Source organism: Homarus americanus, unplaced genomic scaffold, assembly GCF_018991925.1.
Source record: "Homarus americanus isolate GMGI-L3 unplaced genomic scaffold, GMGI_Hamer_2.0 scaffold34360, whole genome shotgun sequence".
In the NCBI taxonomy this organism is placed as follows: domain Eukaryota; kingdom Metazoa; phylum Arthropoda; class Malacostraca; order Decapoda; family Nephropidae; genus Homarus; species Homarus americanus.
Window position 1 is genome coordinate 7,523,419 of NW_024739403.1, and position 11,610 is coordinate 7,535,028.

Sequence of the window (11,610 nt, forward strand, 5' to 3'; positions counted from 1 at the left end):
ACTACACACATGTATTGCTCTAAGATAAAAAGACGGAAAATAAAAAATCAGAAAAAACACTGAAAACAGTATATATATATATAAATGTAACGGTTCTCTCTTATCTCCTCAGCCCCACTTCTCACTTTGTCTACCATCCTCTCTATTTTTCTCACCTCTTTCCACTGTACACTCAATACCATTCTCCTCTCTGTCACCAGCCAAAGTGTGTCTCTCACCTCTCATTTTCTCTCAAACACCTCCTCTCACCCTCCACCCTCCACTAGGTTTTCACTGGTAAAGAACTTCATCAAATTTCGTGAAACTCTGACTGCAAATGGTAAACATCAGGCGACCCTAAAGGAGAAGAAGGAAAAGATATAGGTTTTTTTCTTAGGCTTTTTATGATGCTGTTTCAAGGTTGTACTTTTGTTTTATGATGCTCTTTTTGCTTTTTTAACCCACTTTTTGTGTAACCTTTATCTTACGATACATTTTTGTCCTCATATCATGAATAAACAAACAAAAAAAAAAAATATCAAAGAGACAAAATGTACCAAAATACGATATTAAGGTGTTTATACTAGTTTCCCTGTTGACAATGAAATGCAAAACATAATACAAACACGACATAAAATATTACGCAAGAGCTTATGATGCAGTGTGTTGTGTTATTATTATCATTATTTTATTCATTCATATCAATCTTTAATCACCACTCAATTAATACGAGACTAAAATAAATACATAAAAAATTTCATTCAATTTATTTATCGGGATGATAACACTTTGTAATGTTCATTAGTCCTAACAACAACAACAGTCACACATCCGTCCGCTACTGCACAACCAAAAACACCAAGGGATGGAGTACTGCATTACAAAATATTAACCTGGCTTCTCCCCTGCAACCCCTCACCTGTATTAAGGTAACTACGACACCTGCAGAAGAGGGACAAGGTCAGTCTGTAAAGGTAAGGGAATACAATACATAAAGGAGAGGGACAGAACAATGTATGGAGCAACATAACAGCCTGTGGACAGAGAGGAAGGACAGCAGAGAGAGAGAGGAGAGGGAGAGAGAGGAGAGGGACAGAGGGGAGAGAGAGGAAGGGGAGAGAGACAGAACAGGGAGAGAGAGAGGAAGAGGAGAGAGAGGGGAGAGAGAGGAGGAGAGAGAGGAGGAAGGCACAATCTGGACTGGCAAACCCATAGCTTTACCATTTCCTAAGGCCACCAATGAAACAATAAATTAATAAAATATTTTAACGTATTAATTTCCACGTCAAAATTTTTCCGTTGCAAATTATTCAAGTTTACGTCGACTCATTATACTTCTAAGCATTTTAAAGAACGATGAAAAAAAATAAATAATAGACATAGAGTTCAAATTCCCATCTGTTATTTGATAAACCTAGAAGGTAATTGGTCGTCTAGCTCGGAGTTCAGATAATTTCTGCCCACTGCAAATCAATTTCGAGCAGTTTCAGACCTTGACCTCACGTGTCATAATGGACGGAGGGATTTAGATTACTTTCCAGAAAGTGTACCAGGATTCGAACCTGCGCCAAAGGTCACTCACCAGTCGATACCCGTCCGGCCAAACTGTATTGATGGTCGTCAGCCTGCCTGACAGACTCGATGTAGGCTTGTGACTGTAAGGGCGAGACTGTGTGATATGGAAACTGGGAACAGGTGTCTAACTGTTTGATTACTACGACTATTAACTGATACCTGACTAATTACTAAACTGTTAACTGCTACCTGAATAATTACTAGAATGTTAACTGAACTTGACTAATTACTAAACCGTTAACTGATACCTGAGTGTTTGATTACTAGACTGTTAAAATTACCTCACTAATTACTAGACTGTTAACAGATATATTACTGTTAAATAAAATCTTGTATCTCGGGTCGATAGTCCTTATCACCTGTTCAACTAAAGAAACCCAATGATTGGTTGATCCCTCCTGGCCAATATAAGCGACCTGAAATCCCATAAACAAACCTCTTTACCCAATCACAGCACACACACTCACCCCCCACTCTGTGAAGGACCAATCACAGAGCTAAAAATCTGACCTTCTGACTTTGACCTTGTCCAATATTGATCACTATCGGTTATGTCACCTTCTGAACCATCTACTGTACAGCATCACCCTCACCATCTTCTTACCAGCTGGCTCTCGTGTCCCATAGTCTGTCTGTCTGTCTGTCTGTCTGTTTCATTTTTTCCGAGGAACTGGGATTAGGATTTCTCTCTCAAATAACAACAGCAAGAACCGAGTCAAATTCAGAAGGTCAGCCGGCGCCAGGATGTTCCCCGGTCTACCGGTGCTCATTACTGTCCCCCAAGTGTAATTACACCTGTCGTGACTCCTTTCCCAACCATGGCATTAACTACCACACCTGTTGGCTATATTTGCAAAAACCTAAGGCATAATTAGTAACTGGATAAAGTAACTGATATATTAACTGGATGTTAACTGGATATGTTAACTGGATGTTTTAACTGGATGTATTAACTGGATGTATTAACTGGATGTAGTGACTGATTATAGTAACTGGATATATATTAACCGGCTAATCTAATAATCCATATACGATATAAGTAACTCTCAAATATAATCTAAGAAATCTTCCGGTCATAATTATATCAACTTTTCCAACGGACAATACTTCCACTTACCCATTGGACATAAATTGGACCTAACCACAACAACCTCAGGTTATATAACTAACTGAAGACCCTAACCCACCTATCCTCCCTGGACAAAACTATGCTCCTTGGACATAACAAAGAGGGAGGGGAGGGAAGGAACGGTGAGAAGAGAGCGGGAGAGAAGAGGAGGAGGAGGAGGAGGGGAGGGGAGGAGGAAGAGGGGAAGGAGGGGACGGGAGGGGATACATTAAGACGCCGTGAGTTACCATGGTACATTACCCGCTATAAGCTATTGTGAGCGGCTCGAATTTACGATACTGCTCTTGAGTCGACCAATAACGTATCCTATTGACGTGGGGAGAGGGGGTGAAGGGGGGAGGGATTGGGAGAGGGATGAGGGGAATGGGTGATAAGAGAGATGGAGGAGAGGATAGGTAGAGAGAAGGGGTAGACGAAGAAGGGGAAGGGTATGGAGAGAGAGAGAGAGAGAGAGAGAGAGAGAGAGAGAGAGAGAGAGAGAGAGAGAGAGAGAGAGAGAGAGAGAGAGAGAGAGAGAGAGAGAGAGAGAGAGAGAGAGAGAGAGAGAGAGAGAGAGAGAGCACTGGACATCTGACATAGTGGTGACAACACACACACACACACACACACACACACACACACACACACACACAAATCATACAAATCAACAGAAACCTTAACTTCTCTTTAACCACCTGACAACCCTGCCAACCACCCTACAACCATCTGCCAATCACACTATTCTAAAACCTGAAAGAGGGGCTTTGAACCACCAATTAGAGCTGGCATTATTGGTTGTTTAACTGTGTTTGTGACTTGGTCTATGATTAAAGATTCAAGCCTCGATACAGACACAGTTGGAGAGGAGGTGAAGTACCAGGCTCACCAAGGTCCTAAGTGCCAGTATTCATCAAGGGTTAATATCCATGTGTGGGGTAATGTGCTGGTCGACCGTCTGGAGGGGAAGTGGTTAGCACTGTCTTGCCTGAGGTATCTGCTGGGTGGAGTAATTGCCATCGGGAGAACCACTGATGAGATTGAGGCGATCGAGGCCATCACGTTGACTTGTGGTGGTGTGTGGGGAGAGTTGGTGGTGGTAGAGTGGAGAGTTGGTGGTGGTAGAGTGGTGGCGGGGTTGGTGGTGTCTGGTGGTGGAGTGTGGAAGGTTGGTGGTGTCTGTGGTGGTGGTAGTGAGGAGCATGGTGGAGAGCGGCGCTAGAGGTGCGTGGTGGGATACAGTAAAGGCGAGACACCAAAGAGAAAGGAAGAACATACAAAAAGAAAGAGAGAGAGAGAGAGAGAGAGGACGACAAGGAAGAAGAACATTAATAAATTCGTAAGAGGGAAGACTGCAGGCACCATGATAAAGACAGGGACATAAATACAGAAACAAAGGAACAGCGACAGAAGCCGGGGAGAAAGAACAAACAAAGAGACACACACACACACACACACACACACACACACACACACACACACACACACACACACACACACACACACACACACACACACACACCCCAACACACACACACATACACACACACACACACACAAAAACACAGACATCCACACAAAGCCACAGACAGACAAAGACTCAAGGCTGGAACACGCCGACCTGCTCCTCTCTTCACCTCTACTCCTTCTTTCTTCTTGCCCCCTCCTCCTCTCTCCCCACCATCACCACTAGACAAACCTCGTCACTTTTCCTAGCCTCCCTTTCTCTCCCTCTCCTACCTTCTAAGACCCACCCCCCCCTTCATGTCCCAAAGACCTCCTCATCTTCAACCCCCTCCTCACCTTTACTAGCGACCTCCTTTCCCTACTCCCTCTACTTACCCTCACGCCTTCATCCCTTCTGCCTCCTCTCCTCCTCCTCCTCCCTCCTCCTCCAATCTCTGTCATCATGATCCTCCTCCATCTCTTCCTCCTACCTCCCATTTATCCTCACGCACCTCCCTTACCGTCAGGAGTAGTTTGAGTCAAGGCCTCTCTCCACACACACCCCTCGTGAGCCAACCACCGTAAGGTCAACACTCCAACATCTCCGACAACCGCAATTATGAGCACCACCACTATTTGTCCTCGCAGTTGTGATGCCCTCGATGATGGCCAGGGAGGAGGGAGAGGTGAGGGAGAGAAGTAGGTAAAGGACAGATAGAAGGAGGAGGGGGAGATGGGAGGGAAGGAAGAAGGTTGAGATGGAAGGAGGTTGGGAGGGAAGGAGAGAAGTAGGTTGGATGGCAAGGAGGGAGGAAAAGAGGGGGTGAGGATCAGATTGAAGGAAGGGAAAGGGGGAGGATAGGAGAGAGAGAAGGAAGGAAGTTGGGAGGGAAGGAGAGAATTAGGTTGGTGGCAAGGAGGGGATTCTATTTCTGCCCGCCACGACGTGTCGTTATTGCTATACTGAGTCAAGTCTCCATAACTCCTGCGGGAGGGGGGTGATGGTGGTGGTGTTAGTGGTCATACTGGTGGTGGTGGTGGTGGTGTTAATGGTCATACTGGTGGTGGTGGTGGTGGTGGTGGTGTGTTAATGGTCATACTGGTGGTGGTGGTGGTGGTCATACTGGTGGTGGTGGTGGTGGTGGTGGTGGTGGTGGTGGTGGGTGGTGGTGGTAGTGGTAGTGGTGGTGGTGTGGTAGTGGTGGTGGTAGTGGTGGTGGTAGTGGTGAAAGTTTGTGAAGGATATCCGTTCACTATAAGGGTCCATTGTCAGCGACGGTATTAAAATGTAAAGATTAGCGTAGGTTACCTGGTGACGACCATATATGTCTGCCTGTCTGTCTGTCTGTCTGCTGGTATGGGAGGCCAGGGGAAGGGAGGTGGTAAAGGACATGGAAGGGGGAGATGGAAGGACAGAGGAGGATCAGGGAGGTCGGGGGAAGGGGAGGACATAAGGAGGGGGGGTTGCATTCCACTTGCCAAATGGACAAGAGGCGCCTGTCATCTCATGACATGCCCTGCAGGGGTCACGGGGCAGGTGTAGTAATGTATAGAGGTGTGGGTAAGGTGTAAGGTAGTGTAGTAGGGGTGTAAGGTAGTGTAAAGGGTGTGTGTAAGGTAGTGTAGTAGGGTGTAAGGTAGTGTAGTAGGGTGTAAGGTAGTGTAGTAGGGGTGTAAGGTAGTGTGGGTATGTGTATGTGTGTAGTAAGGTAAGGTAGTGTAGAAAGGTGTGTAAGGTAGTGTATTAGGGGTGTAAGGTAGTGTATAGGGGTGTAAGGTAGTGTGGTAAGGTGTAAGGTGTAGTAGGGTGTAAGGTAGTGTAGTAGGGGTGTAAGGTAGTGTGGTAGGGGTAAGGTAGTGTGTAAGGTGTAAGGTAGTGTAGTAGGGTGTGTGTAGCAAGGTGTAAGGTAGTAGTAGGGGTGTAAGGTAGTGTAGTAAGGTGTAAGGTAGTGTAGTAAGGTGTAAGGTAGTGTATTAGGGGTGTAAGGTAGTGTGTATAAAAAGGTAGTAGTAAGGTGTAAGGTAGTGTAGTAGGGTGTAAGGTAGTGTGGTAAGGTGTAAGTTAGTGTAGTAGGGGTAAGGTAGTGTAGTATGTGTATGTAGTGTAGGGGTGTAAGGTAGTGTGTGGTAAGGTGTAAGGTAGGGTAAGGTAGTGTAAGGTGTAAGGTAGTGTGGTAAGGTGTAAGGTAGTGTAGTAGGGTGTATGGTAGTGTGGTAAGTGTAAGGTAGTGTAGTAAGGTGTAAGGTAGTGTAGTAGGGTGTATGGTAGTGTAGTAGGTGTATGGTAGTGTAGTAGGGTGTAAGGTAGTGTATTAGGTGTAAGGTAGTGTAATAAGGTAAGAGTAGTGTAGTAGGGTGCAAGGTAGTGTAGTAGGGTGTAAGGTAGTGTATTAGGTGTATGGTAGTGTAGTATGTATGTAGTGTAGTAAAGGTAGTGTAGTAAGGTGTATAGTGTAGTATGTAAGGTAGTGTAGTAGGGTGTATGGTAGTAGTAGGGTGTAAGGTAGTGTAGTAGGGTGTATGGTAGTGTGCCAGGCATAAAAGAGGGAGGCAGCCAAACAAGAGACAGGACACACCGTACAGGTAGGAGGGGAGGGGGGCTGGTGTACAGGAGATGGAGCTGGGGTAAACAAACACAGGCCTTCCTCCTCCTCCTCCTCCTCCTCCTCCTCCTCCTCCCTCCTCCTCCTCCTCTTCCTATTCCACCAGCACCACCTCCACCACCTATCGTCTCCTCTTCCACTTTCTCTCCTACCTCCTCCTAGTTACACCCCTTCTTCCTGTTATTTCTCTTCTCCTCCTATTTTCCCCTCGTCCTCCTACTAGTATATCCCTCTCACCTCCCATATCCCCTCTCTCCCATATCTCACTCCATATCCCCTCTCACCTCCCATATCCCTCTCTCACCTCTCACCTCTCACCTCCCATATCACCTCTCTCCTTCTATATACTCAACCTTCCTCGATGATTAAAATATGGCTGGACGATCATTACTAATGAAAGTCGAGGAGGAGGAAGGGGGGGAGAGAGCCATTTACTCTCTACAGCTTTTTTCCCCGAGATTGGGAAACTCTATTGTTTGGTTTTCTAAATGGAACCACCGGCAAAAAATACCTATTGTTTTTTAAAGGGTCTTTTTTGTTATTGCTAACACACGCCTTTTTTTACCAAAATTGTTTTTTATTAAAGGTGCCCTAGATAATTACAAACAGGAGATACATATTTGTTTTTATTTCATAGAACAAAAAATAAGTTGCAAAAATAAGCTACACAGATTCTGAAACTGAACTTCAAAGGAGAAAAAAAATATATATACTGCAGTTTTGTTTTCTAAAATTGTTTGATTTTTCTTAACTCAAGTAAGGCAAAAGTGTCTATGTGTAGCATGAGTATATATTTTGGGATACAGTTCTGCCTAAATCCTACAAACAACAAATACATACATACATACACACAAAAATATTAATAATAATAATAATAATAATAATAACTACAACTATTATTATTATTATCATTATCATTATTGTTGTTATCATCATCATCATCATCACACACAAGATAAGAGGCAACACTTGCTACTCTTAGTCCTGGTCAGTCTTACAGTAAGTACCTGGGTTTTATCGTCCAACGTGCTCTCCCTCCCCCTCCTCTCTCTCTCCCTCCACTCTCTCTGGCCTCTCATCTATCTTCCTCTCCTCCACTTCCTTTAATTCTCTCTCTCTCTCTCATGACTAGTATATTGGGTCATATAGCAAACAATGTCACACAGGTCAATTACTTCACACACGGAGAGCAAACAATGAAATCACATTAGTAAACACGTCATTACGCCATACAGGTATACACACACACACACACACACACACACACACACACACACACACACACACACACACACACACACACACACACCTTAGGGAATTATTAATAAGATGATGGACCAGGATATGCGGCATGGCTCACCTGGACCTCTAGACATGGACCAGCGGCGCCTAGACCATACATACATACATACATACATACATACATACATACATACATACATACATACATACTAATGACCCCCTAAAGATAAAACATTACCAACAATCAGAGTTCATGATCACCCAACACTACTCTCCTCCCCCTCCTCCTCTCCCTCCTCCTCTACTACCCTCCTCCTCTACTACCCTCCTCCTCGTCTTCCTCTTCCTCCTCCTCCTTCTTCTCCTCCTCCTCCTTCTTCTCCTCCTCCTCCCCCTCCTTCTCCTCCTCCTCTTCCTCGTTCTTCACCTGAGACAGACATTTACCTCAGCTCAGGCAGTAAGCGGGGAATAAATCCTAATGACATCATTCTACTGCGGGGGAAAAAATCGATATTCCGGCCATTTTAAACGTGAATGGATCGTTGATACGGTAAACGGTAAGCAAATTCCCGTACAGTGAAACCTCTATTTAACGGACTATATAAAGAAGAAAGTCCGTTACATCGAGGTTCTGTTATATGTGAGACCCCCCATCTAACGGATTATATGGAGAGATAAATCCGTTATAAGAAGGTGAACTCAGAACCCGGCTCAGGATTCTTAAAGGTTTGCTAAGATTATTCTATTTTCTTGTCGTAACTCTGGTGATCTGTGAACCTCGGTAACAGGTTCACTAATACCACGAGATAAAGATGGATTCTCTAAGGAGCCTGTGAATTCAATTTTCCACCTTAAGTTAACATATAATAACGTATATCTTCAACTCTTGCTAAGACATAAAGATAGATTCTCAAAGGCCACAAAGATGACATTTTTCTCTCTTAACTGAAGACCTGAGAACGCCTGAAATAAACTCACTAATGCCTTATCACAGGGACAGATTCTTAAAGGCTATTGTTCCCTAATTAGAGTTGTAAGAACGTATGTGATTGGCTAATAAGTATAAACACCATGAAAAAAATTATAGACGCTATGAAACGACTATAAAACCTGTAAACAAAATACAAACGGAGCAAAGCAACAATAAATAAAAACCCGGATCCTAATCTAACTGTTATGTGTTTATCCAATGAGGAGTAGAAGAAGAAGACGAAGAAGGAAGAGGAGTAGAAGAAGAAGACGAAAAAGGAAGAGGAGGAGTAGAAGAAGAAGAAGAAGGAAGAAAAGGAGGAAGAGGGAGACTGCAAGGGTCGGTGGATCTTGGGGGTAATTCACTCCAAAGAGGATTGAAACGTTCTAAAAATCCTTCTTACCCTTTTCATAGTTAGAGAAGGTTTTTATGTATAAGAGGAAAGGCACACGAGGAGAAAAAACCTATATACGTATATCTCCGTTTTCTTTCAGGATAATGGGAGCGTTTTTGCCTCGACGGCCTCTGGAGCAAAGGTATTCCTGGGCTTTGTGAAGGAGAGTTTCTAATAACCGAATGGGTGTACATACAGGAGGTGAAAAATGATGAGGAGGGGAGAGGAGGGGGGTGAGGGGGAGGAGGGGGTGTGAGGGAGAGGAGGGTGAGGAGGGAGGAGGAGAGAGGTGGGGGGTGGAGGGGGGATTTACCGTCAATCAAGCTTTTAAATATCTTCAAACAAAACAAACAACAAACTCAGCAGGGGAGGGAGGGAGGGAGGGAGGGAGGGAGGAGGGAGAGGGAGGAGGAGGGAGAGGGAGGGAGGAGGGAGGAAGGAAGGAAGGAAGGAAGGAGGCAAGGAGGAAGGAAGGAAGGAGGCCAGGAGAATTTGTGGCAGGTAACCACGTGTCAGGGCCATGAGACAGGATGGGGCCAGCATGCTATTAGGATGAGCTGCCCAGTGAAGCCATGACTAGCCTGGTAATTAATATCAGGGGAACATAGGTTGAGTTAGGGGAAGTGTTGGAGGAAGTGGTGGGAAGTGTTGGGAAGTGGTGGGGAAGTGTTGGAGGAAGTGGGTGGGGGAAGTGTTGAGAAGTGGTGGAAGTATTGAGGAGATTGTGGTGTGAGTGATGGAGTGAGTGATGGAGGATAATTGGGATATTATTATGAGTGTTGGGGAAATTCTGGGGATTGTTGGGGAAAATATTAGGGAAGTGTTGGGGAGTTAAGGTAAACGATGAGAAGAACTGACGTAAGAGATAAGAGATAAAACAGACGAGTGGAGAAATAGAGGAACACACACACACACACACACACACCTGTTAGTCAATCGTAGTTATGATAGCAGGATTACCTTTACCGAAGTCTGGCAATATCGTGGTGATATGGGGAGGGATCTATGGAACAATTACCCGTGGTGTCGTGGTTTAGGGAGGTGGAGGGGGGGGAGGGGGGGAGAAAGAGGGACGTATCTAAACAAACTACGATGAATAAATCTCTCTCTCAATCCCGTGGTTAGGATGGGTTTTGTGGGTTATGTAGAGAGCCGTAGTTTGGATGGCTCTAGTGTGATGAATAAAGAGCCGTGGTTATGAAGGCTTTAATGTGACGTATATGACTCACCCATGGTATGAGTCAACCATAGTATGACTCAGTTGACTCACCCATGGTATGAGTCAACCATAGTATGATTCAGTTGACTCACCCATGGTATGAGTCAACCATAGTATGATTCAGTTGACTCACCCATGGTATGAGTCAACCATAGTATGACTCAGTTGACTCACCCATGGTATGAGCAGCCAATCAGATTCACTTAAATCTCCTCTCCTCATCCTCTCCTCACTTTCCTTTCCTCCTCCTCCTCCTCCTCCTCCCCCTTCTTCTTCCTCCTCTCCTCCCTCAACCCTCCATGCCTCCTCTCATTCTCCACGTCTTCCTTCCCCCCTATTTATTATTACTTCTCTATTCCCCCTCCTCCTACTTCTCTACCTTCCTCCATTTCTTCCTTAGCTCTTTTCCCCCATTCATCTCATCTTCTTTCCCCTCGTCTTCCTCCTTCTCACTCCCTTTCCTATATTCCTCCTTTTTCCTCTCCTTTACGCCTCTCTTCCATCTCTTCACCTTCCTCTTCCTCCTTCCAAATCTTCCGCCTCTCTCTCCCCTTCCCTCCTTCCCCATCATCTTCCTCCTCTCCTCCATCTACCTCCTCCTCCCATCTTCCTTCCCCTCCTTCTCCCCATCTACCCCTCCTTCCTCCTCCCCATCTTCCTTCCCCCCTCCTTCTCCCCATCTTCCTTCTCTCCTCTTCAAACCCCATGGGGAGACACGCTAACAACTTCATAATTAAAAATAAATCCCATCCCTACGTTTCAATTTTTCATAGAATTTGAGAGAGAGAGAGAGAGAGAGAGAGAGAGAGAGAGAGAGAGAGAGAGAGAGAGAGAGTCTTCTTGAGGGAGGAGGAGAAATAGGAGAAGGGAAAGGGGAGGAAGGAAGGAAGGGGAAGAAAGATGGATAAAGAACGAGGAAAAGGGGAAGGAGAGAATAGGGGGAAACAGAAGGAATGGGGAGGAAAAGGGAGAATAAGGATGAAAGAGGGGAACGATAAGGAATTAGAGGGGAGGAAGGCAAAGGGAGAAGGATGATGAGGTTTTATGGGAGGAGGAAGAGGAGGAGGAGGAGGAAGG